The sequence below is a fragment of the Aphelocoma coerulescens genome, chromosome 5, assembly GCF_041296385.1.
Source record: "Aphelocoma coerulescens isolate FSJ_1873_10779 chromosome 5, UR_Acoe_1.0, whole genome shotgun sequence".
Lineage (NCBI taxonomy): Eukaryota > Metazoa > Chordata > Aves > Passeriformes > Corvidae > Aphelocoma > Aphelocoma coerulescens.
Genome location: NC_091019.1, coordinates 24,535,464 through 24,563,339, shown reverse-complemented (window position 1 = coordinate 24,563,339; position 27,876 = coordinate 24,535,464). Strand labels below are relative to the sequence as shown.

The 27,876-nt window shown below is 36.3% G+C and overlaps 1 long non-coding RNA gene across 2 annotated transcripts in view; it reads left to right on the top strand.

Moving 5' to 3' along the window:
* LOC138110770 (uncharacterized) overlaps nt 1–27,876 on the top strand; it is a 91,149-nt gene that overhangs the window by 47,471 nt on the left and 15,802 nt on the right. Inside the window, exons 2-4 of one of the 2 annotated variants that reach the window (XR_011151049.1) lie at nt 10,142–10,364; nt 13,757–13,822; nt 15,418–15,489. This is a non-coding gene — a long non-coding RNA (uncharacterized lncRNA). The remainder of the gene's footprint in view (nt 1–10,141; nt 10,365–13,756; nt 13,823–15,417; nt 15,490–27,876) is intronic. The other variant, XR_011151048.1, reaches the window with a different exon arrangement.

Here is a 27,876-nt window from a genome sequence, read left to right as displayed (position 1 = left end):
TGTTCTAATGCACTTTGCTCAGTGCCAGAGCTACGAAAAGTAAAAATTGATTCATGTAAATTTTCAGCCTCCAGGTTCTCACTCCTGGGGTACTACACTCACCAATGATTAGTTCAGAAGCTTGGCAGACAGTAGCACTTTGCCTGCAACTGTGCCAATGGGAATTACTCAAGCATAGAGACTAATCTCAGATAAAGCAGCTGTGAGGAAAAGTCACAGACAGAAGGCCTTTTAGGGACATAGAGCTGAATTCTTAGGTCTTGTCACTTAGCTAGCACATCACAACATGAGTAAAGAACACATCTAATGTATGTATCCAGACCATGATAATGGTGTTGGGATTTTTATCCTTGAAAAAAAGTGTAAGTTGTACTTCTAAGCAACATACTGTCATCATAGATGACTATTTTTAGGTTGTAGTGGAAATCTGTATTTTCTGTAGAGCTATGATGATAATTTCTGTTCATAATCTGGCCTCTTTTTTTTTTAAAGGTTATAGTCAAATAACCAAAATAATATAAGCATTACACATGAGGTGTTTCCTAGCAGAGACTAAACAGAGTTCAAGATGATTTTGGTGCATTCACTCCATCTGGAAAATGTTTCCTCTAGCAGTTCTTATGAGAAAGAGATTGACAGTCAGAACTCAGCATGAGAGGGAAATTTTTGAATTCTCTTGCATTCTGGAGAGCATGTAGGTTAATCACCATCTTAAGATGTTGTCCAGGTAGCATAGCCAGACTGTGAAGCACAGAGACCAGAGGTGACTTCACCTGATGTGAGCTGAATGTAAAGGACAGCAATAACATCTGAAAATTGAGGTTAAAGTGCCCAGTTATAGTATGCATTGCTGCAATTGTTAGGAGGAAGGGAAGTTAGAGAAATGGATAGAGCTATTAACTTTTGTCTCTTCATGTGTTTTCAAAGACCATATGCTCTCATGCTGTTAAAAACAGCTTTGCTATCAGGGTGACTTTGATTCTAGTTGCCCCAGTCCTCTGTGGTTGCTTTCTGCAGTGCTTTAAACCAATAGGGATCTGTGACATTATTTATTAGAGAAACCGCTGTTCTTTGGATTCTTTAGATCTTTGGGAAGATAGTTCAAAGCTGTCAATCCCTTTAAGGGAGAAATTTAGAAAGGTAAAAAGAAAAAAACAACAAACCCAGGGGGCGATAGCAAGAAAGTAGATGTCAGGGCTCTTCCTTGAATCGTACAAGGCATGGATAATTTAGCACACCTGCAATTTCTGGCAGAATAAGACAAGTAATTAGGTACATATCCATGTGTAATTTGAGATGTAGGAATCCACTCACTGCTTCTTTGTGACTTCTAAAAACATCATGAAAGCTTCTCATGCTTGTTGACAGTACTTCTGCAGTTCAGAGGCCATTGCACTATCTATGCCTATAGATTATGTCATTCAATCAATAAAGAAGCCTTTGTATGCAGTTTCCTTAACTCTGGCACCTGTTAAGTAGGGCTGCAGTGCTTACTGGAATATCCTATTCCCATAATTGTCTATGCTCACTTAACCCATTTCACGTGATTCCTTTGGCTTTTAGCCAATATCTTCACCAAGGTATAACAAAACAGTGTATTTTCACAAAGTTCAGAAGAACAATGTGAGACGTCTAGAAACAGTAATCAGTAAATATGTCTTTTCTCCACAGTAATATTTAGCACTTGAGGAGATTGATGGAATGCTTTACAATAAAAATAGAAACTGTTATTTTTCAAAGCATGACATTTTCACTTTTGCTTGCTGTCCAAATACTTTTCACCAAGAAGTGCCAGTGGCCTAAGCACTCTACCTCATAACTTTTTAATACTTTCCTTGGTATCATACAACATCTAATGATTGAGAGTAATTTTTAAAGAGTGGCTTTATAAACAGTTTCATTTGATGAAAGGCAAGAGGGATAGCATTCCTTGTTTCTACCTAAAATGATTAAGATCAAAACTAATTTTCAGCATTCATAATGCTCATAATTCAATATATACAGACTATTTTTGGATTAATAAAATTTAAAAATGCTAATAGGAGATAATTGTGGCTTTGCCAGAATATTATTATGCCTAAGATGCTCCAGTTCTGTTTCTCCATAGCATGCTGAGAACCTACTGGCATGCCTTGCTCTTTTGCATAAGCATAAATCTTAGCCTACAGCATTTTATTTCCTTTTACCATTATCAACAAAAGTGTAGCTATAAATATTAACTTTAATGAAATACATTTGTTGCAGAAACATAACCAAAAATCTTCCCTGTCATCTCATGTTAAATTATTACTTGCTCTCTACAGCAGATGTTTTTCTGCCTGTGAGACTGTTCTTGTTTGGGGACACACTTAGGACCTCATGGAGTCTAATAGAAAGGTGATCAGAGATAGGAGGGGGGTGCATAATAAAGAGTTTCAAGATAGTCAGAGGCCAAGACCAAAATATTTTCTCTCTTTTTAGAAACAGGCTTATTTTATTCTACATATGCAATGAAGCTACTGTGGTAAGTGCAGGGATGATGAATGTTAAATTACAGATAACAGCTTCAAGCTATCTATTAGATATCACTCAGTTTGTATAAACCTCTTCAAAGGTTTCAAAAGAACATAGCTATAGGATCTTCAATTATCTTTCTCAGGAAGACTTTCTCTCTTTTCCATACAAAGTGCCTGGTTAAGCACATTTAAGGCAACACTGACAAGTTAAATATCATATAATGTGTCACAGCTGTGTTGTCTTAGCCAAGCTCATCAAGGAGTGAATCACTTCAGTGTCTCTGACAGACCAAGGTGTATCTTCAGAGCATTGCGAGTGCATGGGCTCAATGCAGCAGAGCAAAGGCAGCAGTGTTTTGGCAGTGCTTCCTGTGCCAAACCAGTCGGGTGTTCACCAGCTTGTGCACTTGAAAACAGCATCTTCCTGTAGCATTTTGGGGGTAGCATGGCATGGCAGAGCAGAGCACAGCATAGCCCCAGCTCAGGACCTCAAAAGCAGCAAAAATCCTGATTGGAAGGATTGCTGAACCTGAAGACTTCAGCAAGAGAAGCCAGGGACCACAATCCTCTTGAGTGCAGAAGTTAGACAGAAAGGCAGTCTTTTGGCACCAGGTTTTAAACCTAAAGCTTGGTTAAAAGAGGCCTTCAGCCCCATCCACCCTGGCCAAAGTAGCTCCCAAGGAAATGGGTGAATGCATAGCAGCCAGGAATTGACAGGTTTTTGGCAAGCTGGATTTATTCAGAGCTTTCCTGACTTTCTGTCAGGACTTTGGTAATGTTGAAATGTGTTTTGTTAAATATTTGATTTTGAGGAATCTACATTCTCCAACAGATGATTTTTCAACTGAAAAATTTCTGTCAAGTTCTGACAAACTTTCCTGTTCTTGGCATATTTGACCTCTCAGCAGCTCTCCTACTAGTTCTGACACATATGGCTCAACTCAGTGTCATGATGTGCTTAATTTTTACTCGCAAGAAATTTGTTCCTTTATAGTGAGAGATGGTAGCACAGCATTTAAAATCGCATTCTGCTCTAACTCACAGCGTACCTCTGTTCAGTTTAAGTGTACATCATTTAATTTTCACCATTACTCACCAGGAGTAGATTGGGACATCAATCCCAATCATTGAATTTTCTCAGACAGCAAAACCCAGGCAGACATATTTTCTAGAGAAATATAAATATTATCTGCAAATATTCGTCTTGTTTTTTAATGTTGCTTGAAAAAACAGCAGTGACAACTTGGCATTGAAATAAATTTAATTTTGTTTCTAATTAAGCAGAAATGAGTACAGAAATTCAATAAAAGCAAGCAGTAACTGGGGGATTGAGTCTGTTACCTTTTTCTATTATGCCATAATCATGTTATATAGAGAGGCTTTCACGACCTTTAAAGCCACTTGAGAATCTAACAAACAGCATCAGGTCCCACTCTGTCAGCAGCAAAGATTTTTATCAATGTAGTACTGTTACTGCCAGTAAGATTTTGTGCTTTTATATGTCATTTTTGGCTTAATCTAGAATTTTAAAATGTTCTAACATTTATTTTTATACCCTGCATTAAGCTGTTGCTTAGCGAAGTAACTGCAACATTCAATATATATAGTGCATGGACTTATGCCACTAACCTCATCTTGTTTCCATGGTTTTCTCTTGTTCTCCACACATCTAGTCTGTTTTTAAATCGGGTGTTACACATATCTTTAGGAGGAGGAATTATCAGGCAATCGCAAACAGAAACTGAGAGAGCTGGGGCCTTAAGATTATATTGCTACCTGTTTAACCTGGAATAATCAGCTAAGAGACTGGGAATCTGGATGCTAGGAGTCGATTTTTGCTTCTGTCACCAAGGCATTCTATGAACTGAGGCAAATCACTCCACTTCATTAAAAAATGGCACAGTAAAATTTATCTCAAAAGGCTTTTACAGAGCCACCAGCAAAACACTATTTCTTCATGCAGATTTCATGTATATGGTGAATTATTTTCTTTTCTTGTAGAAATTGTTCTTTGAAAATAGTTGGTTTTCCTTTGTTTGGTAAAAGCAAAATCAAAATGCCTTTTACTGCCAAAAAGTTGGCTTGAAACTGAAAAAAATCCTTATTTCACAGTAAAAAGGTACTTCTAGGGAAAAAAAGGTATTGGATAAACCATTTTCTGCTAGGGAAAAGATGCTTTGAAGGAAATTTTTTTATCAGTTCTGGTACTGAATGTCTGAGATATCTTACCAAAACAGGCAGCCTAAAGTGAAATGTGGGCAGGTGGGAGATGGGATAAATTATGCTAGATGTAAACTAGAATGCTGTTGGGCTACTGTTGAATGCTAAGGGAAAGAAAAGTTTTAATGGTCCAACTGATCTCTAAGATTCTCTCTACTCACTTGCAAATTTGTCATAATATTTATGTCTGGCTTACAGAAGCATGAAAACCACCAATGAACATTTGTAGACATTGTATAATAAAAATTCAGATAGTCAATTTATACTTGGGCAGACAATTTTCAAATATCAGAAAAGCAGAAAATATGACCAAAAAATCTGCAATCAATTGATCAGGGGTTTTCATGTTTCTCATATTTTAAATTACAACAAAAAGTGAAAAAGGCTTAAGGGGAAGGATTTTCCTACATTTCTGTGTCTGTGTCTGTAATCCTGGCCTACGCTGTTGGGACAGGTATCAGGGCATGACATCTAGTGGTAGATAAAAGAGATCCATCCATCTGTGCTATCAAGGAAAACTTCTTAAATTACTGCAGTCACAGGTAGCCAGCAAAAAGGAAAATATTCCTGTCTAAAACTGGATGGTCATATAAGAAAAATTCATTATTTAAGCATCCCTGGATGATACATCCAGACTGTACTGGAGAATCCATCTCAAGATGTTGTTCAGTGTTCTCAGCTGAGGGAAATATTTTAGCTTTCTGAATTCCCTTCACTATGTTTTTTTGTTTCTCCCTCCCTTTCACTTTCCTTTTCCCTCCTGGCTAACAAACACAGTTGCTAAAAATGGTTTGATATGTCTTTTCAGAACTGCTTTTTCTGAGAAATTGATGCTTTACTAAGGAATATTTTTCCAGAGGTTTTTGTAATTTTTCTAAAAATAAGAAGACTTTTCTAATTGAGAAATAAAAAACAAAACCAGCAACAAAAACAAAATCCCAGCCATAACTACAGCAAAAACAGCCAAAAAATTTCCAACCCCAAAGTGAAAGTTTTTCTCAAGCCTGCAGCAAGACACTACAAGTTCAAAGTGGGGAAGATGGAATAGTGTTTTATCTGAACAAAACAAATATATGCTCATAAAGCACCAGATTATCTTATTTCAAATGAGGTTCCAGATGAGTTAGCCTGTTAACAGAATGTTAAATAGAAACTCTCAGCCCAAAATATTAAAATCAACAATAGTGTTGACAACTGAAAACAGGATTTTTGCTAAATAAATTCCTGAGCAACTCTAACTGGATAGGGCCAGTCGTGCCATTCTAAGTCAGCTAGTATACCTGTCTCACATGTAGTTCTCTAATATAAAATGCATCTAAGTTCTTTCAAAGTTAGAATATTTGGAAATGAGTATGTCAACCACAGGGTGGGAATGATGTGTTTTTTTTCATTTGGGCATTTTCATACTAATCCTGATTTCATCTGACAGATTAGACAACCATAACATGGAAAGTATTTGGGATAGAATGTCCATCCTTGGAGATGTACTGGCTGCTTTCCACCAAGAGCAGTGAAGCCCAGAGCATGGAAGGTTTAGCAGGTACAAAAGTCTTGTGGCATTACAGCCCTGTGTATGAACAAGCAGGGGAAAATCAGGGCTGAGCTGGGCTGATAAAGGGAGGCAGTTGAGACTCAGCTGTTATTCAGACAAACGTCTACATAAATAGGCATGGGCATGAATTGGAATTATCATTCTGAACTCTACCTCCTGGACCATATAGCAGTAATAACCATTAACCTTTTCTAAGGTCTGAATACAAAGATCATCCATTTAACATAATGGCAAAGACATCACAGGGACAGAATACAGCACATAAAGAACAGAAATGAACTGTGAAAGGACAGTGCAGAGAGGAATTTTTACTCAGCCTCCTTCAGTAACAATGACCTTTGCAGAGTCCTTAGTTTTACTGAGAGTTCATACAGCTGCTAAAGAAATGTTCAGAAATATTTATATCATAAATATATAATGTGAAACAATAATACATCATAAGTTACTTTTGGTAAATTATAATGGCTAATTAAGCTGCAATCAGTGAGTCTTTTGAATCACACTTTTTCTAGTACCTCTGCAAGACAGCACTAAAACCTCCCCATGATGATCTGTTTAGAAAGGGGCAAATACAATAAAAATAGTAAAAATATGACCTTTTGTACAGAGCCACTGCTGGAACTGTTGCCATTACCCATTTGAAGGATGGGGAATTGCAGCAAGACTGGGTAAAGAATGAACTGGTTACTCTAGATGTAAAATAGGCCAGAAAATGCTTGTTCCTGTAGTTCTTCCCAATTTTCCTTCCTTGATCCACACCCCCCCCCCCCCCCGCCACCACACATTTGCATGCTCTCTCTCTCTCTCTCTCTCTCTCTGGCTGTCTCCACGGTAACAGCAGCTCTGGGATATTGCTGCTACTACTGTGGTATTTTGGATGCTTCCTTTGCCCAGGGAACCACTCACCCAGCCCTCCTGGGGCTTGGATGCTACAGCATCACCCACCAGCAGCTCTCCCTGTGTCTGAAGAGCCAACAGCTGTTAGACACCCTTGGCTGCAGTACTGTGTGTACGCTGCTATTTCTTTTGGCTGTGGGTAGTTTATGACGACAGGTGCTGAGGACAAGGACAAGTGCTTTTTTAACCTTTGTACCTTAGGCAGAGGGATTAAATGCATGAGGGTTCATTTGTGCAGGGAGCAACCAGCTCAAGACATAAAATGCACCATATAATGAGTCCCTAGAAGCAGGAGTGTCCTCTTTTTGAAAGTGGGAGAAGAGGCACGTCCCTGCTGAGGATGATGTGGTTTGCAGCGTCTCCAGGCAGTAGTCATACTACTTACAGCAACAATCTACAAATCCCCAAAGACACCCAATGCTCTGCTCTGATGTACCTTGAAAGTCAAGTGTACAGAGACAGAATCTTTCCCACTTTAGGCTTTTGATGGAAGGAGCTAAACATATACAGAGGAAATAAAAGTCCTCTGTTTCACCAAATCTCATGGAAACTGACAAGAATTCTTTTGACTACCTGCTGGTAAACACCTTTCTGAGTTGGGAAGTGAAAGCCTGGTGATAAGTGTTTATTAAAGATCATGGTTAATGACCATCACAGAAGATATGACTTGTTGCAGGTCAATAATTTTTGTGCCAGGAACTTCTTTCACAAAGTGAGATTTTGCTCAGTGGTGGTGTATTACCCATTATGTTATATTGTCTAAACAAGTTTATGTAATTAGCATTGGTCCAATGCAGTTCTATTACCTATAATTAAAAATTACTTTTTTTCTTTTTAATGTTCTACCTTCTAATGAGGAGAGAAATCAGAATTGTTGCACAATGGAAAGTTGGCCATGCATCTGGAGGTAGGAAAGCTTTGATTCTGTTTACTAAGAGGGTAACTTTAGGAAGCAGGACAAGAACACTGAATCTCAGACACTGGATATAAAAGCTTAAGTAATGCTAGCTGGAATTCCAAATTCTGTGTTTATAACATAATAATAACAATAATCATAACAACATTTTCATTCATAATTTCTCTATAACATTTTGTCCTACAGCTCTGTATCCACAGTCATCATTGAAATAAATTTAGCTCTGCAATAGGTATTGGCAAACAGACAGATCGGGGAAAATCAGCATGCAGCCCAGCAAGAGAAACAAAGAAAAATTTTGGTCAAGGACTCAGGGACAAATTCTGCTGACAGTGAAATTGCCGTAGGCTATTTAATGTCCATGCAGCATAGAAAGACCAATGCGTAGTAAATGCCATGGCATTCCATTTATTTGCTCCTTATATACTGTTTAAATGCTTACCATGAAACAATCTTTCCAACAGTGTTCTTCATTCACCATTCTAGTGCAGAGATACTTTCTTTTTCATTTGCATGTCAATTGTCCAGATCATTCTTTTACCTATTTCTTTCACATACAGCTTTAGATCTTTTTAGCTCTTTTCTTATAAAAGGTGTCCAGTCAGTCAGCAAAGGTCACTAACTAGCCTATCCACTACCTCTATTCCCCCATTTCTACTGTGACACCTATTATAGAAAACAAGTCAGGAAGCATTGGTCTTGTGCCTAAAGAGCTAGGATAATATTTCATATACATGTTCAAAATAAGATTGGTCTCAAAATCTTCAAATGAGAGCTGTTCATGTAATCATATGTTTCTGTTAGTGTTAGATCTTTCTTGCATGTTTTGTCCACTTATTCTCATTACTCTCTTGAGTTGCATGCTATAATTAGTGTTAAATAATCTTCCTGAGTCAAGTGGTGTCCTTTGATAAGTTTATAATTCTATTAAGCCTCAGTCCTAATGAAAGCATTAGTGTGTAAATACATTTTTAGAGTCATCATCAGAGTTAATTCAGTGTATGGATAGTTATAGATTCTTTTTTCCACTTTTTTCTTTAACTATTTTTTTTAAACGTAGAGGGTATATTTTTGTGAATGAGATCATTAGAGAAGTATCTCTCTCAAGATTAAATGCCATACAACAAAAGCAGCTGAGATTTGAATATGTAAATTTAAAAAAAACCAAGAGAGACAAACTTCACTGATGTGTGTGTGCCCACTGGGGAGTGGTTGGACTGTAAACAGGAATGTAGTGAGCCTGGGTTGTGGCATGAAATAAAGAAGTAAAATCTAAAAGGAAAATAAGGGAAGAAAAAAGGAAGCAGGAGTACCTGCAGCCATTGCATTTGACTTTCTAATAATGTCAGTCTAAGAGGAGAGGAGAGATGGAAATGAGAAAGGGGGCACTTGCAATGCAGTCATTCTTGCTGTCATTGCCTTTATGGCTTTTCAGCAGGCCACAAAAGGCCAATCCACTAGAATATGAATGAGATACAGTCATGGCCCCACCAAGTAAGTAGGAGACATGAAACCTCCCTGTTTGGGTCCTAATAGCTTTCTCTGGCTCAGTAATCTCTCACTATAAAGGAAAAACAAGACAAGACAAACAAAAAATGATCCTCACTCCCCATATCCTCTCCATGCTTGCTTTTCTTTGATTATTGTTCTGAAGGGCTTCAGAGAACTGGAAGATTTAATAGTCAACAGGGATTTGGTGCAGCAACCCCCTCTGAGAGACACTTTTATTCCCATCAACTGGTCCTCTGTGTTAAATATGCGATATTGTTATTATTGTTATGTGTGGAAAGATCTGGCAGATAGGCATGGGGAATAAAAGTGTTAAAGGAACAAACAATTTAAACAATTGATGTTTTCCACTAATTATGTATCTGAAATTCCTTAGGAGAGAAGAGGTGCACTAGGAGGAGGTATTTTAGTTGACACCACCCTCATATCAAAGCCATATCCTCTCTCCTTTTCTTATCAATTAAAGACAGCTTGCACTGAATTCAGCTGTGATCTTTGATCTTATGTGACATGTTACCAAATCCATATTTAAGATTTTTCTCTCCCTCTCAGGAGCTGCATAGGGCTCATAAACAGTAAAATATAACAGGAAATTTCAGCTGGCAGAAGACAGCATTGTGTTACTTGGCAGACCACCATTCAGAGTACCTCAAGCAAACTCACCCTGGAACCAACAGTGTAGCCTCACACTGGAATAATCTTCTTATGAAGACTATGCTTTTTTGATGGAGTTGGAGAAAGCTCTTCCTGTTTGAACGTGTATTGGACCATAGAGGTAGGCCTGTTCAGTTGAAGGTAGCTCAGGGGTACGTATGGGATCCATGGTGTGGTGTGCTATGGAGGTGCAGAGTATACTCTGCAGATAACCAGGGATCCTCTGCAGGCAGTGCTAACTCAGGAAGCATGGAAGCCAGCTTTGCTCCAGCCCATATGCTGCGGCTGACAAGCAGATCAATTGTACACTAATTGTAACCAGGTGATCCATTCCGTCACATAAGTACCCAAATATTACTAGTCCTATTAAGGTCAAGGGAAAATGTGGACAACAAGGTTAGGTGATTTGGACCAAGGACATTTAAGAATCTTAGAGCAATGTTTATGACACAAAATACTTTGCTAGATCATGTTAGCTCTTAGTCTCTGCGGCTGACAGCCTTATGAGCTAACAGGAAGCAGAAGTGGCAGAGATGCAGACTAGACTGTATTAAGTGTGCATACAAAAAACAACCAAACAACCACTATTTCAGAAATGTGTGATTTAAACTTTGCATATACTTCAATGATATTTATTTCATTATATAAAAATCTTTGTGCCTGTGAGAGGCAAAAATATTCCTTGACATAGGACTTCAGCTAATATTACTGTCAGAAAATCAGTCAGGTTTTTTCCTTACTACAGTTTATTTTGTAGCTCTAAAGTATTTTAGAGCAGATAGCTGAATAAAATATTTTGGGGGATTTGTTTACCTTGATTAATCAAGAAGATAGTGGTGTTAGAAAAAATGAATCTTTGGCAATGTACACTACCCTTGGGTTTTTGGATTATACATTTGGACAAGAAGGGTTGTGTGACAAAATGTTTTCCTTGGAAAATGCGAACTCAATTAAGGTAATTCCTGAAGGATGAGAGTCAAATCAGTTTAACTGAGTTCTAGAGAAATTAAACTGAGAAGATTGATCTATATTTTAATAAAAACATTCTGCAGTGCTATTATGTTCACTAGCTGAAACTAAGAGGACTTTCTACTATCTACATGGCACAACCACAGGCTACAAATATATGACTTTTGCATTTAAAATATGGGTCTTTAGTTCAGCCTAAACCTTGCACAGTATCTATTAATTGTTTTAAATATGCAAATAAAATCTTTATCATCTAATTCTGACTGATCCAGTTTTTAGCAGGACAAGAAGCAGCATAGTAATTTTTCCCAATGCTCTCAGTGAAAGTCAGAGCTGGGAACAGAAGCAACTTATTAGCTCTTTCAACAATAATTGGCTTACCAACAGCACTGAAAACCATAATCTGATTCTTACGTCATCTTTAATGAGGTTGTATATATGTATCACTGTGTTCTAGGAAAACAGGCTTTGAACCACTGACTTTGCCTGTCATTACCACCATCTGTTTATACTTGATTTTTTTTTTCTTCTTGTTTCATCTCCTCATTTCTGATATAAATAAATTACTATAACCAAACTTCCTTCCTTCCTTCCTTCCTTCCTTCCTTCCTTCCTTCCTTCCTTCCTTCCTTCCTTCCTTCCTTCCTTCCTTCCTTCCTTCCTTCCTTCCTTCCTTCCTTCCGTCTCTCCCTCCCTCCTCCTAGATAAAGCTATTCATATCGTAGGAAAGAATTACAAGAGTATTTTTTTGTCCAGAGTTTAGTTTCTCCAACGCATCACTTTAATCTCTTATCGCCTCTACTCATATTTCAAGGAACTAAACATGTAAAGGCTGCAAAAGAAGCAATAAAATTGTAAATTATACTTATTCTAAGTTCATATCTCCCACCCACACCTGTTCTACTTCAACATCTGCCCTCCAGCACCATCAGGGCAAGAGTGAGTCATGGAAAAACTGTAGTAGTATGACAAATACAGATAGAAACTTTTAAGTTACTTGATTTAGTCCCTAGCAATCTTTCCAAGATTAAAAGAAGTGACTTCCTCTGTTGCATGATGCCATCAAAAAGTTTGACATACAACTTCAATCAACAAGATGCCCATTTTGCAGCACTAACAACTCACACCTGAACATTTTTAATTTTCTCTTCTTGAGTTGCCATGGAGAACTTTTTGTCTTGCTGAATTGTGCAATTTGCAAGACAGTCGTAATGTCCCTTCATGCTCCTCCAATACATAGAAATTCAGGCAACTTAAAGGTACATACATAGCTGTTCTAGTTTCAGTCAGTTCCTTTTTACAGTAGCCAGAAAGGCAACCTGGCCAGACCCCAATGTTATTTAAAACTTTTTCTGAACAAAGAAAGAGAAAACAATTACTTTGAAGCAAAGTAATCTGGATTTATGGCATCTTCAGGTGGTTCAAATACAGAAGTCGTAATAGATGAACACACACTTTATGTGTATGCACATGTATGAACACAGTATAAAGAATGTATGAACATAATACACTTTATGATGAGGTGGAGAAAAATATTTGAAATATTATGTTCATAAAAGAAGCTGAGTTCCAATATAGAAAAGTTCAACTCTTCAGTTTGACAGAAGTACTAAATATGGACAAGTTTGAGATAAACCTACACTTTATACCTAATCATTTTTAATTTGACATTAGAGGTACAAATCCTGAGTTGCAATGAAGGGAAAGTACTGCTGAGTGAATATTTCTTAGGAAAACTACTAAATTAAGTAATATTTGGTTTCATTTTATAATAATAATTTGTTACTGAGAAGTGTTTGGTTAAGGTCTAGAAAAATACATACAATGAAACGATGAGCTTTGAGTTTTTGATGACTCCTTTCATCTGAGAATTTCTCTCTGTAATGTAATACTTGAGATTCATCATTCAGTATTCGTTTGTTCCAAGTATCCAAAATGAAGATGCATAACCCAAGTAACCAAGCACATCTGAAGTGCTGAATGCTACATTGCTTAATGTGCATTCAGCAAAGTATTTCACAGCTTTTGATTAACAACTCTCAATCAACTTATTGACTACATACAAATATATAAGAAATAGGTGCTAAACAAGGCTGCTTTTAAAACAATTTATTTATCAAAACAGGGGTGTTACAGTCATGAAATTATTCATTAAGAATAGCTTGAATAATTGACCTGAAATACATTATTTAACAGGAATAAATATTTAAAACAAATATCTCTAATCAAAGGTGATTTAACCACTGCTTGTCACCAAAGAATCCATTGACAATTGTCCTTTCCCGTTGAATGAATCAACATAATGAGTAACTGTTGAAGCAAAAGGAACCATCATTTATCATTAGAACAGTGAGAATGTTAAATTCATCCTAGAGACATCTCAGTTTTATTAAACCAGTGCATTAAATACAATGGAGAAATAATTGTAGCTATAGAAAGAACAATCACTTAAATGTTATTAAAACAATGATTAGTCACAGAAAAATTACTAGATTGACAAATCTCTATTCACATCAGGCACCTTTTACCTCCTGTTTCTTTTAGGCAATGAAGACAGTGGAGAAACTAAAGAAATAAAAGGGAGAAGATGAAAAATTGTTTAAAAAAACAGTAAGTAACAAAGGATATTAACCCAAGATTTAAGTCTGCCTTTCAGTGCATTTTAAATAGTCTCTGGCCAGTTTTATATGCCCTAAGGAAGATAAATATCTGAATCCTAAAAATTTATAGCTTTTGGGTCAAAAAAATTGACCTTTAAGTTTGAGCACTGAGAAAAGAAGATGAAATTTATTTTGGCTATTTCCATTATATAACCTATACTCACGTAAGGTACACGCAATACAGGTCACAATGGACCTATGTATAGTCCCTACAGACATCTGTGTTTGTGTGTGTGTGGTGTATGCGAAGGACATAATGTCATGTTTATCAAAACCCAGTCCCACAGGGGTAAAGGCATGCAATGGCATTTCTGTGGAGTTTAAAATCAGAGTACCAAATAAGGTGTTTGTTTCTGGAACTTTGGCAGGGTGTTTTTTTTTTTTTTTCTTAATAGGTCATGTCTCGGTTTACTATAAAGATAGAATGGAAGTAAAGAAAGAGAGTAAAACTCCACAAAGTTTTGTTGTTCAAAGTCATATTTTTTTTAATCTTTTTCTTTTTTTTTAGCCAAACCTGAATGAGCAAAGCAAATATGTATTGTATTAGTGATTTTCCTCAGAGAGCGATGAGTGGTGGCTATGAGCTATGAGATAGCAACTAGGATGAAATAAATGAAGTTGTATTGATTATATTGTTGTATCATGGTGTGAAGCATTAGCTAGTTCTTTACTCAGTAAGTCAGAGAAGGAAATACGATACTACGGTAGGTGAGTTTTTAGATATCATATGAAAATCTCTCTAGAGTGTCAATTCATTTGCCTTACTTATATGCTCAGGATTATATTGTTCACTTAATTTAGAGTCAGACAGGAACTTCCTTCTTGATTAGACCAATAAATTTCTAATGCTGGTTTTGCTTTCACTTTCCAATCTTTCTGTAAAATATATAGCACATTTTTTTATGATTGTTTCGATATCATCTCTTGAGAACACCTCAGGCTTTTTTTCTGCTGATTTTCCCTCAAAACCTACTAAGAATACAAAAGCACAAGCCTCTGAGTCATAAGAAATATAACCAACATTGTAGTAAATGAAAGAAATAAGCTATCAGTGTGACTTTTGGTAATAAGTATGTTTGTTTCTTAACATAACACCAACCAAATATAGGTAATAATGTCACAGGTGTTCCAGGTGTTTACTTCATATTTTGTCTAGTGACAACCTAGCTTGATTAAAAATTTTATACTTAATAAATTGGATTATATACACTAAGTGATCATTTATGGTGAAACTAAGAGATCTAATGTTTCCTTCTGAACTTAAGTGCATAGAATGCAGAAGTTTATATGCTGGTTGAATGAGGGAAGAACAGCTCATTCCCTTTTCACCCAGCAGCAGGGTCCAGCTCATAAATAAATATCAGACATGAGACCTATTCTTTAAGCATGTAAGGTATTTGGTTTTTTGCTATCTAAATTCGGAACAACTTGTCTACTTATAGCATCAAGAAGTTTACATCTTTATTTATTTATCAAAAATTTCAGGTCCATTTCCTTCTCTTTTCCAAGGCTTATTCTGCTAAAAGTACATCTCATTTCATGCAGGCAAATTTAGAAACCTGTCCTCAAGAGAAAGCCTTTTTTCTGTATGAACCAAGACAGAGTCATCTTCTTCTGGTAGGTGTCATTACACTAAACTGCCTTGAAGGCTCATCACGGGGAAATACTCAGACAATCCAGCTTTACACACTTAACTCAGTGGCTGCAGTGGTTGACTAAAGTCAGCACATGTGAACATTGGCTTGCTCTGCTTCTAGATGAGGATGTACAATGCAGCATCTGACATTTGATGAGTTCTCAGGGGCAGACATTTCATTGTTGCAAAAAAACGTGTGTGGTATGGATGAACAGAATTACAGGAATATGTAAAAGAAGAAAAGAATCTGTTTGCTTTTAATAATCTAGATGCTAAAATCTTCTCTTGTGAATTTCCTGGCAGAAATCAGCTAAATCCCCAACAAACTCTCTAGCCCCAGTCTAACTTGTAAGTCTAAAAAGGGCATGAATTTTAAAAAGAGTGTACATTCATACATTCAATACTTTCATATATTTCACAAGTCAAATAGGCATCAAAACTGCTGTGATCCTTTTGTCCTTGCCAACTGTCAGAGCATTTATCTGCAAGATTTGATTATTTTCATTATTTCTGCACAAATTTGGCTATATGACTGAATTCTGTGTGGGTGAGACTTCCTTATAGGATACGTTAAAGACCTGATCTGCAGTAGACCCTCTCAGTACTGTGCCAATATAGCACGTGCAGTAAATACTTTCAAACAAGGCGTAGAAACCATCCTAGAGAATCAATAGATCTCTGTTTTCCCTCCCTTTCTGTTATGTAACCTTGTTCATTAAGGTAGGGCTTGAAAAGGAGTAAAACTGAACAGTAGAGGCTAGAGAAGGAGGGTTCCCATAACATAATCTCTCTCTGATCTTCAACCTCGGCATGCTGAAGTCCCTTTTTACAAATCAGTGTATGTAAAAGAAAGCCCTTTTATTCATTTCATTTATTTTATAAAGACATCTATTTAATGAAGATGTTTTAATGCTGTCATACATGACTGAAATAATTCATTTTTTCAAAAGCAACTCTTCATACGGAAATAACAATTCTGTAATATATAAGTATTAGATAATTTACACTGAAGAGCATTGCAATGTAAATTGTATAAATGATAAATTTAATTACAGAATGGCTGAGCTCAGTCTAATTCTTTCTGACTCCTGATCTTCACCTTCAATTACCTGAAGTATAATTTCAATACAAACTTGACTCTGTTTTTGATTTGGAGATTAGTTAGAACGCCTCCCTCCCCCAGTTTACATTTCTGTATTTGTAGTTGTGTTTCTAACAGATATCACTGTCATTAACTAAAATTAATGAACAATTGATTTGTTCAAAATCACATAGTTCTACATGTTTCTAGCATTTTAAAGTATTTGAAAGATAACATTACAAAGAAATTTAATTTTCCTTGATATCCAGTCTATAGTACCTCACAGGCTTTTGATTTTGAGTCAGCTCATAATGTAAACCTTGTTCTAATCTTAGTCTATTAGCAGCAACTTAAATTTTTCATTTCTGGTGTTCCTAGTCCATTATGAGGTTTCTGCTGTGGTGGGTAGTTGATCTTGGGGCAGGCTTAGAACAACTTTATATATATATGTATATATATATATATATATTTTTTTTTTTTTTTAATAGAAAGGATCACAAATTCATTTGCTGACCAAAGAAAATAGATAATTAAGGATTTTATGTGCTTTCTCTTATTTGTATAATGAGCATTGCCACTTATTCAACTGAATAATTAGAGGTTTTCCAGAGAAACTTAATAATTGGATGGCTTTGTTCTTGAAAGAAAAGCCACAAAGTAAGGGAATAAATTGTTGCCATGCCCTTTGTGTGAGGAAAACAAGGAGTTGTAAAATGTCAAGAGACCATGTATACATTTTTAAGCCATTAGGTGGAATTTTCTGTCTCTAGTCAAAAGAAAAATGTCTTTTCCATATAGCCTTTGAAAACAAAATTTCAGCCAGAATATTCCTGGTCATAAGTATTTATAATCAATATCTTCTAAATCAACATGTTGTGTTTCCTTTTACACAAACACTGAAACAACAAACTTCTTTTGACATGAAAATCAAAGCTTTACCTAGGATAGAAAAGGTGTAAACAGAAATGATGTAAACAGTATGTTTACAGTCCTCACAAACTGAAAGAACCATTTATAAACTAAAACTTATATATTTTTTTAAACTTTTAAATTAATCGGCCATAAATGGGAAAGAAATTTTGTCAAGGGTGTACTTATTCTCAAAAACAGTAACAAATGTAGGTGCTGATTTTCTAATAACTGGAAGAGACATTTTAAGACCTAATTTGGGAAGCTGAAGTCTATAATTTTTGTCTCTTTTATTATTAATTATTCTCTATCAGTTTGGTGTATTGAGAAGTACTCCAAGGGAAAAAAAATGTCAGTGATGCAGAAGCATTTCACATGACTCATAGCTATGGTTTGATGGGCTAACAAATTTAGACAGCAAAAACTGTGAAAAGATTCATCTGTTTATAGCTAGGTGGTGACATGTAATTAGGCTTAATATAGACAGAATAAATTCCTATAGTGGATTTTTTTTTCTTATATTTAAAAGATTTTAGTAAAGCAGTCTCAGTTCTGCTGAAGAGCAAAACATGTTGGCTCTTGCAGAGGTGACAGATCTTCTGTGACAGAAGTGTCTGTCCACTGATGCTTTGGACTGCAGTAATTCTTAAGATGAAAGATTTTTTCTGAAATAGAGTGCTGATGCATGCTTGATACATGCCTGTTTAAAAAATGTATACATGAGCACACAGGTTTTAAATGACGATATTTTTTTCCTTCAGTATTGAAAGATTTAAGTCATTACCATGGAAACTGTTTGCATCAGATTACTACTTTTCTCTCCAGCTATTTCAGTATCATTAAATCCTTGCTAATACTTTATTATTCACTATCTTTTAAATCCACATAAATTTCAGTATCTAATTTACTTAACAAATTGTGTCTGACAAAAGAGAAAAACTTATAGTACAATAAACAACGCTATTAATTACTCTGTGGAGCAGTGAGCCACTCTGTTTGTCAGCAACATTACGCCTTCAAAATAATGGCACCCAATAATTAAGTATGAACATATTCTATTATTAGAGCATATATCCTTTTTCTTTCATTTATTTGTAATAGAGAATAATGAAGCTGAATTTATTATAGCTGTAGCCTTTATCCTGCTAAAACAAAGCACAAGGAAAAGAAAAAGGCATTCAGCCTGGGAACATATAAGAAAAATTATGTCGCTATAGCAACCAAAATGTCATTTGTTATACTTTACTCATTAAAGCTTAGGAGATTATTAAAAGATAAAAAAAGTCCTCTAAATTTAGAAGGTCATCAGTTACAAAGTATTTCTTTCTGAGAGACCAGGTGATTACAGTTTGAGGACTGTATCTTAAACCTCTTATTTACATGATCGACTCCTTTGTGTAGAAATTTTCATTTATACTATGAAATCTTCCTGCTTAAGCAATTCATATAGAGAATATATTAGGATCAAATTTCTATCTTGGAAACACCAATTTAAGTAAACTCTAGCCTAACTCTAATTGTCTTCAGCATCACACCAAATTAACCAAGGTAGGATGTTGACCTCTACTCAGAGAAAGCTGAAATCTGCTTTAAGTTTGCTACTTAGCACAAATTACATATAATAAGACTGAACAGTTCCTTAAGTAGCTTCTAAAGACTTAGCACAAATTACATATAATAAGAGTGAACAGTTCCTTAACTAGCTTCTAAAGACTATGGAATACACCTCTTTGAAAATAGAACTTTTACTTTGGAACCAAGTTGGATTGTGCGTTCCGGAATCTGGCTGTGCAGCTAAAGAAATTGGAAGGAGAAATCCTTGGTAAGAAAAAGAGAAAAATCACCAAATTGTTCAAATTTGCTTTTGAGAGCTGTGAGTTGTTTTGTTTTTTTGAGGCCTGGTGAGATAAATGTGCCTGTTCTATTCTGCTCTAGCAGGTACTTGAGCAATGACAGAGTTCAAATGCAATGACATTGGACTGGCTTACATAATTCATAGCCATGTTATTCAGGATTGTGATCAGTAACAGTGCTCTTAATGCTTTTGCTGTACTGCATATACACTTATGCAATTACTTCTATCATATTGTTCTTCCAGCTTCTTTATACTTTATCAACATGATAATTTCTATCTTGTAAACTAGGTGCTAGATATGTTGTGATGCTTTTTGCTCCCTTTAGAAAAATACCATTTTAGTTTTTTTCAAGAATAAAAAGTAAATAAATGTTTAGGTTTGCATCATGACCCCTGGTATGGCTGAGAGCAATTGTGCTGGCAGAGTTATTCAGGCCTTATGAGAGACCCTCCTTTAGTGAGCTGCCTTTAAGAAAGCCACTTAAGTTGGCTCCTATGTCAATGCCTTTCCCTGGCTTTTATTGATAGTGCCACTGTTAAGGGTATATCCCAGACTCTTTAAGAAAATAAAAATACCATGAGTGCTGGTTTTGTTGGGATCTTGTAAATCAACTGTCCAGGAAATATGAATAATTTAATATAGAATTTTCTCAAGACTCTTGTTTGCTCTTTCTTTATAACTGTTTGGTAAAGTCCTCATGTTCATTGCCACCTGGTCACCAGTAACTGCAAGGAGCAGGGATTGTGATTAAACGTATTCGTGCAGTTTGTCTTGTGCTCTGACAACACAGAATGAAAAATGTAATGAGGAGGAAGCTGTCACAAGTTAATTTCCATAAGATATTATGTTCTTTAGTGCTTAGTCAGTGCTCACGATAGTCCTAATTACCTAAATACTAAAATAGACATAATTTTCTAGAAAGATGAGCCCAAAGCTCAGAAGCTATGCTGATGCGTCCATGAGAGACCAGTCTAGAACACTGTAATCTAATTGTTGCTTTTTTTCTCCTTTGAAAAATAATGTGAGATGTGCAAGCACATTCTCACAGGAAAATGCCTTTTTCCAGATCCTAAAGGTTTATCTTAAGCCCTTTCAATTTTTCCCTCTCTATTGCTGTAATATTTTCTGACAAAAAAGGGATCTTTGAAGTGCTCAGGCAGTTTGTTGAATACTTTTAAAGAAAACCATCAGTTTAAAGGCACAGAAAGGTACAAGAATTAATTTCTGGGCATAGGGCAGCGATATGGGATACACATCCCATAAGGTCACCCCAAGACATCATCTAATTCCTCTGCTGTATTTCAACACCAAAAACACTAAGTTGGCCTCGAAGTTGCTGTGTCTGGTCTGGATGATTGTCCAAGCTGAACACCAAGTTTTGGTAGCTGCTATCAGTTCAAACAACTACAAAGTACAGAGAAAATTGCATAAATACCATGTGGTCATCTGTGCACCATCATTTGTATTGTTGCTGATCCCTTTGTGCTTCGCTTCCAGACTTTGCAATGCTATTTTGAAGGCAGAGGTAGATGCTATTGAAAAAGCAATAATGTCAACCCTCTCCATCATTCTTGTGCAGGCAGACAATAGGGCTTTATAGTTGAAAGCTGATTTTACTTTCTTCCTTTTTCCCTGGGCATCCGTATATCAGCAGCCTTGCAGGAGACTTTGTATCTGAGATCTAGGGCAAACTGTACCTGGTCTGTGGGGTATTATACTTGGAGCTTGGGAAGCCCTTATGTTGAAAGTATTGCCACCCTAGCAATCTGTGCATAAATTCCCCCAGTCCAATTACTGTTATAGGTAGAAATGGACTTTCAAATAAGAACTTAGCTTTCTGATAGCTCAAAATAGCCATATATGGACTGCTGCCACCAGCACTACTTTTCTCCAAATGTTTTTGAAGACGCGTATAAGAGCCCAGATTTTCAACAACACATAGCTCACACACTTGTGAGCAGTGCTGGTTAAAATTGTCTTGAAAATTCAGCACTATACCAGACATACACCTTGTTCATTCCACATACCACCTTTGTTTCTTCAGTAGTCTGCCACACGTATATAAATACTTGGGCTCTATTATGTAAATGTCGTGAGGATAATGATATACGAGCAAATGGAATCCTATTTTGAAAGAATCAATCAATCAGCTAGAACAAATTGAACACCTGCAATAAGACAGCAATTATAATAACCAGTAGAGTTGGATAAAATTTTCCTCTGATCCGCATAAAATATGAATTCAGGGTTTGTTTTTGGTTTTGGGTTTTTTTAATCAAATCAGTTTGGCCAAAAAATAAAGATGGTTTTCTACTCAAACAGTATTTTGTTTAGAAATTTAGATTATGTCCATACCCTTTAAGGCAGGTATTTAAAATGGGATTTACTGCATTTAGCTTTGGCCAAATAAATAATAATGTTCAGATATCTAGTCTGTCTGCATCTCTGGGAGCACTTCTTTTTTATTTCTAGCCCTGAAGCAACTGAAAAGTGAGAGACTTATTCTTAAATATTTTTCATCTTTGTATAGCTGTTCACAGAAGTAGGATGAATCATCCTTTGAATAAACCTGTTTCCAGTGATTGTACATGGAGCACATGTTGCTCAGTCTAAGCATTTGAGTCTCAGGTTGCATTGTTTTGCCTGAAACACCCCTCATTTCCCCTCCACCCCTTCTCTTTTTTTGTTTGGCTTGTTCAGTCAGCAATCCAGAAACAAACGAACGAACAAACAAACACACAAAACCATCAACAAGACCAAACAAAAAATCCCTCAAAACTGACTTTTTCTATAGCTCTACAAATCTTAAATATGCTGAATATTCCCATCATAGTAATAGTAGTGGTCACAATCAATTCTAGGCCTATTGTGTAGAGCTATGTACAAACTGGTTGAGAACAATAGGAAGGAGTCAATGTCAGTCATAACAACTGAGTCTTTTAGTATCAGCACTAACAGTAATCACAAAAGAAAGAAAAGCAAATTGACTGATAAGATCTTTGTTCAACAGAATGCAGAGGGGAATGAGAAAAAAATAAGAAAAGCAAATAATTTAATACATATATAAGTTGAATGATTGCACCATTTATAATTAAAAAATATGAGATGGTCGTACTGCAGGCATGTAAAATTTTTGCAACATAAACCTAATGTGAATTCAGTGAATCTATCATTCCACCTAGTCTAATCTAATATCTCACCAACACTCATGATTGTAGCAGGCTAGCAATCTTAAAATACATAGTTCTGACTTAAAAAGTTGCCAGATTTCTTGGGACCAGAGTATTAGAGCTATAGAGGTAATTTCAGATTAATCTGAATATAAATTTTTGATAACATGGAGACTGAGAAACTACAATCAAATGTCCTGTAAAAAGCCCCTTAAATCAAAACTCTCTAATTGGGTTCAGCTTTGGGCACAGGAGGACAATGCAGATAATGTCATGAGTTGGTCCCACTGATGACTGTATGGTTGAAATTAGATAAACCAAATTTCAACAGCTCAACAAATAATAAAGTTCTCATCCACTTATCATAAATGTGTTGAATTTTCTCCTTCTGACAGGTTAAAAGGATGATGCTGTCACCCATTTTCACCTCAGGGATTTTTTAAAAACACCACAGCAATTGATGCCATCTGTGAGAAAAACATGAAAGATACCATGTGTAATTGCCCTTTGGATATTAAGGAGATACTACAACCCTGTGGTGGTATTTTTTTCCCTGGTAACCCTGAAATGGTGCAACACGTAATGAATGAAGAAGTCAAAATACGATTTCAACATGAAAATTTGTGTGGAAAGGGTTTAGTTTCTTTTCCCACCCCAGACTGCTTTCCTATACAGAGGTGTATCCCTGGAGTGGCTGTGGTCATGGGCACCTGACATGGTTATGGGATAGAGAGTGCTGCTGTGGGTTGCCTGGCATGGTTGTGGGGCATCCAACATAGTCATAGCATAGAGGATGCTGCTATGGGGCACTTGGAATTGTTGTAGGGCAGCCAGTGTGGCCACGGGGCACCCAGATTTGTCATTAATGTTTAGGGTTAGGGTGGTAGGGGTTTTTTGCAGGGAATAACTTCAGGGACTTACAGAAAGACTGTGTGTAAGAAACTGTCAGTTTTCCATAGGGTTTGTACCTAGTGGTCCAGGTGTTTTCCTGTTTGATTGCCAGAAACAGATCCTATCATCATGCAGATATAATCCTCATAATTTCCTTCTAATGCCTGTGCCCTCCACTTTCTACTGGACTTCTAGAAGTAGGAATCAGCAGGCTGCATTGTGCTCTGTGTTCTGGGTGTGCTCTGATAGTCCAGGCTTTCTAGTCTGATGCTAAACTGGTCAGGTACAACTAAGTCTCATACATCAACGGCTCGGCAAAGTATGTCAACTTCTACATTACTTGTAATGACTGAAATCAACCAAATTGCTATACCATAAAGGACTGGCAGCAGAATACACACAAAACTTCAGTTTAGTCTTGGTTTCATCATTACTAATGAGGTAATTTGTGTTTGCAGCTGAATAGTATAAGTACTGCTACAGATCACTGAACCATTTCAAGTTATTGAGTTAGTGCTACAAAGGAAAAAGGCACCTGGTGATTCAGATGATGGATTGGTACTTGAGGTCTTCTGGAAAGGATGAAGAATAAGTAATGAAAGTGACTTAGAGTTTCTTTTACTATTTATTGGTGTTTTGTATTATGATGCACATTCTCCAAGAATGGAGAAGTAGAGGTTACTGTCTCTGCAGTAAAGAATGGTGGTTCTTGTTCTACCACTTCTGACTTGTGACCAGCTAAGCAGCACACAAATGAACTAAAATAAATACTCAGCTTTATTCAGCTTATAAAAAGACACCATTGACATACATAATTGATACTTCCTATTGAATCTTAACCCAATTTCATCCTGACTTTTCCACTCCCCTAAAATCTTGGAACATTTATAAGCAACAGTTGCACTAATTTTAGACAAGCTACCACTCACAATCTAAATCTAGCAATGTAAAGCCTTTTTGACACACTGTTATCAGAATGGAATGTCTGTGTATTCTGTGGGATCTGGTTTAAAAGAAATATGAAAATATGTTAGCTGTTAACTTTATTAATTAAAATAGCAATTCTGGTGGAAAATTAGAAGGTTTTATTATTAAACTCCTTACTTAGTGAGTCTATTTTAGCCTGGTAATGCTATATGTTCCCTCTGCAGCAAAGAGAAAGTTAGATCCCTCCAGAAACTTATTTATTTACTCTGGATTTGAGCTCTCCCTTTTACTCATGACAGAAATTACATATGTAGATTAATCTCCTAATCTGGGTTTAACACAAGAATACTCCACAGCATGTGATTTTTACCTACAGCCACACCACTAAATCAAGATCAGTTATACAATCAGGAGCAACCTGTAAGTCCAGAGACAAAGGTAAGCAACCTGTAGGTCCAGAGACAAAGGTAATACCCCACTGCATCACATACATGTGTAAGGGGCACTGGAATGCCAAACTGTGTTTCAGTCCTGACTGAAGTACTGCACTGCTAATGAAAAAATTGCAATGCTTTCTGGGCTTCTCTTTTCAGCCTTGGTCTATCTTCTGAGAATATCAATTGAAAATTATTGGAAAATTCAGCAGCAGAGTTCTGGGGTTTTTTTGGGGGGGGAAGTGGACACCTGTCAGTTAACATCTAGGTTGAGATGTAAGTAGTTTTACGTGGTCCATGTGGTGGTCATTTGGTAACACCTACCCTTAGTCACTGGTAGCTGCTGCCTTACATTAGAACTGATGACCTAAGGGTGACCATTCTACATGCCACCCATCCAGACTCTTGTGGTCATATTTTCCCACATTAAAATACAACATAATGTTCTCTGCTTTTAAAACTGTATTTCACCATTGGTCACCACAAGAATAAGTCAATAATGTGTAAGAACTGTTCTGTCTGTGTTAAAAAGCCAAGCACACCAGTTGCTGTATTATTAAAATGCACAAAAATTTGGCTTTAACATTTTGGTAAAAAGGCCTTATTTTTCAGCTATGGAAATTTAACTTCCAATTGGTACACATGTGCTCTCAAGTACATATTACGTTTTACACAAAAAAATTTCAGCCTAAAAGATATAAATTAAAAAAATGTGAACACACTGAGACATTTGAGAGCTGAGATTTATTAGTAATTACATTTTCCTTATAAAATATCTACATGTAGAAACAGAGTTTCTACATCTTTGAAATAGAGTTTGAGTCTCTGTGCAAAGTCTGAATTTTATTGATTGTTTTCTATACATGGAAATACATGGTAGAAAGCTTGAAAATAAGGAGTATTGGCATCAGTAATAACAGCAGCACAAACAAAAGGAAGAGGGATATACTGAGATCTGAGATATAAGGTTACATATTATTCTGCAGAGCTTTGCAGGTGAGAATGAGAACTTTAATATGATGGCAAAGAAGGAAATTAAGAAAGGAATTACAAGAATGAATTTATAGATAATGATTGATAGGAGAAGAAAATTATTACAAATACCAAGAAATTTTATTTTCAAATATTTGCCTCCTACTTTGAGCATACAGATTTTTTATTGTAAATGTGTGTAGTAATTTTCATTATTTTTCACATGCATATTATTATGATACCCAATACAGAAAAAGTTCATATGTTCCGACTTGTGCATTCAAAGTGTTTCTTAACTGTGCCTGCAGATGTGACAGAAAACAATAGCTTTCCAACACTTGCAAAGGACGGGGCTTGAAAAAAAAAAAAGACAGGAATATCTACACTCTTCATGAATGAAAGACTGTCTGGTTTGTACTGTAATAGTTTGTTCTGAACCTTTCTAATGATGTGTAGCTTGTTTAGCACAAATTACCTGTCATGGATATTGGCAGGAAGTGTGAACAGTCTTGTAAGTGGACTGACATGGTGTTTCTGCTCCTGCCCCATTTTACTTCACTAATGTTAAGTTCCAGGAGCAGCCAAGTTCTGGACTATGGATCCTGGTCTGACCCAAGTTAATTTCTGTTGCAGGTGTTCCACATGACTTTTGCCATGAAAAACACAACACTTTTCTTTAATTGCACCAGATCTCTTTCAGGTTACCTGGGCAAGAAAAAACAGCCACAATGTCCAAGCGTGTCTAATTTCTGTGACTTCGAAAAACTGAAGGTTTTTTCCAATTACGTCTTTTAATATTTTGTCTATGCAGTGGAACACAAGCAGCAAAAATTCACTGAAAGGCTTAGTCATACTGGTGTGATTTCCATACACACACAGACACAAAACAATCAGAAGTTATTACATATACTCTTTAAAGTAGCAGTAGCATCTTTGTCTGTGTCTAGCACATTATATGCAACAGTGAATTCTCCAAATACCATTATTTAACCACATGGTTTTCATTTTTAGCCCACCCAAGCCTACACAGTCATTCTGACTCAAACACCTACATCTATTGTAATGAATATGGTTTAAAAATGAGGACAATACAAAATACTGATGTGGAAGGGTTAGCACAAAGACTACATCAGCACCAGGGCCCAGTGGCTGAGAACTGCTGGTGACCTGATTTCGGTTAGAGGTTAGCAAAAATCTTCTGCTTTGAAACAGAGAAAAAAATGCAGTTTGAAAACTTTGATGAAGCTGTCAGGCTCTGAAGTCAGAGACTACCCTGGGGACAAAGATAATATTACTGGGTAGAACAAGCCCTTTTGGTAAAGAAAGATTCATTCTCTTAGAGGTGTGGGTGGAGGATAAAAATTCTTTTAAGCTATTTTCTGATGGAATTATGTTGTCAGAGGTTTTGTCTTTCTAGCTTTTAAAATATACGCGGAACAAGGACATCATTAATATGACAATTTCGTAATGAACTTTTCAGCTCCGTCTTGTTCTCAGCTGAAGAAGGGCAAAACCTGTTGCCTAACTTATATTCAAACACACTTTTAATTGAATGGGTGGTAACTTTTCTTCTTGTTCGAATAGACTATATTTTTTCCTTTGGAACATCCAAGGGAATAAGAAACAAGGTATGTAGAACACTTACAGGGAGGTGTTAGATGAACAGATCAGAAAGAAAATTTTAAAGCAGATCAATCACAGAAAATAAGTTTAGAAGAAACTTTAGTAGATCATCTAGCTCACTTCATATTTTTACCTCTAAACTTGACAGATAGGAAATCTAAATATGAAGGACAACATTACCTCTGCTTTGATGTTGCAAGGCAGTATTTCTTTCTTTCTTTCTTTCTTTCTTACTTTCTTTCTTTTTCTTTCTTTCTTTCTTTCTTTCTTTCTTTCTTTCTTTCTTTCTTTCTTTCTTTCTTTCTTTCTTTCTTTCTTTCTTTCTTTCTTTCTTTCTTTCTTTCTTTCTTTCTTTCTTTCTTTCTTTCTTTCTTTCCTTCCTTCCTTCCTTCCTTCCTTCCTTCCTTCCTTCCTTCCTTCCTTCCTTCCTTCCTTCCTTCCTTCCTTCCTTCCTTCCTTCCTTCCTTCCTTCCTTCCTTCCTTCCTTCCTTCCTTCCTTCCTTCC